This window comes from Rutidosis leptorrhynchoides, chromosome 1, assembly GCF_046630445.1.
Source record: "Rutidosis leptorrhynchoides isolate AG116_Rl617_1_P2 chromosome 1, CSIRO_AGI_Rlap_v1, whole genome shotgun sequence".
Taxonomy (NCBI): Eukaryota; Viridiplantae; Streptophyta; class Magnoliopsida; order Asterales; family Asteraceae; genus Rutidosis; species Rutidosis leptorrhynchoides.
This window is the reverse complement of record NC_092333.1, coordinates 661,230,594-661,232,473: the sequence shown is the minus strand read 5'-3', so window position 1 is coordinate 661,232,473 and position 1,880 is coordinate 661,230,594.

The window sequence follows — 1,880 nt, the reverse complement described above, 5'->3', positions numbered from 1 at the left end:
ACATACATTTGCTATAGATAGCACTTACTTGACTACCTGTGCATTATACTTGAATCATTCATAGGAAAAATTTTAATGATACCCAACTTTCATCATACGAACTCGTATCCCGCCACTTTGGTTCGGGAACTCGGACTCCTTGGTTGTTATTCACCCCGTCTCATCTTACTATCCATGAGTATCGTAAAGTCACCGTCACTACTCTAGATGAGTATCCTCATCACTATTTATCGCTACGGTTGCGTACTACTCGTTATCATGACTCGTTACTCTTTTCATACCTAAATACATTATTGTTTGACTCGAACCACATTGACGTGAACAATCATCTATACACTTCCCTCGGGGAACGCATCTTCAGAGTTGCACAAAAATCTTTCGATTTGATACGAGTCACGTTTGAGACGTCGTTACATTTTGTTCATTTTAGATTTTCGCGATGACACGAACATGAAACTATGGAGTGATGTGGGAATGGAAGTATGAGTTAGCGTAATATAACTACACTCGATCAACGTAGTTATATTACGGTAAGACATACCAAAGTTCTAGTGACGCGTGATGGTGGTTAGACTCGATCAACCTAAACACCACCATGTGCCATGTACATGACTTCACCTTTTCAGGTTTGGACATCCGAAAACTTCGAGAATATTTATAACAACCATACCGGGGACACACCTTCAATTATTGTCAAATTATATTTATGCTTCCGAATGAATTACCGATTCCATTCGACTTCAACCGTATGTCACACGGGTATACTAGCTCGTCCTCGCGCAATCTTATTGACTAACTACAATTTACTCGTTATGCTCACATCGGGGCGGAAACTTCTCTTGCATCACCCTCGTACTTCCGGTTCAGGAGGTCCTTATTCTAAATTCTCAATGGAGAGCGACTCTTCACGTCATACAAGTATTCGCCGCGAGGGTGGATAGTCCTAACAATCGTTTTCAAAACCCGATAAGAACTTGCCCCGACGAACGTTTTTGAAAACCGATAAATCTTCCGCGACGCGAATTTTCTTGAGAAACTTGTCCTAGCTAACGTTTTCAATTCCTAGCAAACTTGTTCAATATGCCTTAGGGAAATGTACCCCGTTTCGGATCGAGATCCTCGTTTCACTTCTAGATTTTGGAGTGCCTCACAAAAAGTCTCGGGACCACGTTTGGACATGAGTACCGCGTACCATCCAAAACCCGACGGACCGAGCAAACATACGATTCAAACCTTGGAAACCGTAATACGAATTTGTGTTATCAACTTCAAATTTACTTGAGAAAAGTTTTTGCCTTTAACCAAATTCTCTTACAATGATGGTTATCATTCAAGTCTTAACGTCACACTTTTCGAGGACCCGTATAGCCGTAATCGTCGTTTTCTTAAATTGTTGAACCGAAGTAGGTGACAAGCGAACCACCGGACCCGAACTCATTCATGAAACAACCGAAAAATTTTTCAATTCCAGGGAAGGCTCAAGACGGCCCGTAGTCGCCAAAAGAGCCATACAAGGGTTAAACGTAAACCTATCGAATTCCAAGTGGGTAACCGCGTAACGTTAAAAGTCGCACCTTGAAAAGGTGTAGTCCGTTTCGGAAACGTAGAAAGCTAAATCCGTGATATTTTTAATCCTTTTGAAATCTTGGGGCGTTTTAGACCCGTTGCTAGCCGTTTAGATTTTCCGGCTCATTTCGAGTCTCCGTTCATCCTACATAGAACCTGAAGACGTAACTTGCTATTCCCTTCGATGAGCTTGCTATCGATGGTACACTCCACTTCCTAGGAGAACCGGTTGAAATTATGAATCGTGAAACCAAACTTCAATCCAACGTAAAAATCCCGACCGTCGAAGTTCGTTGAAATGCCCAAGGACGTAC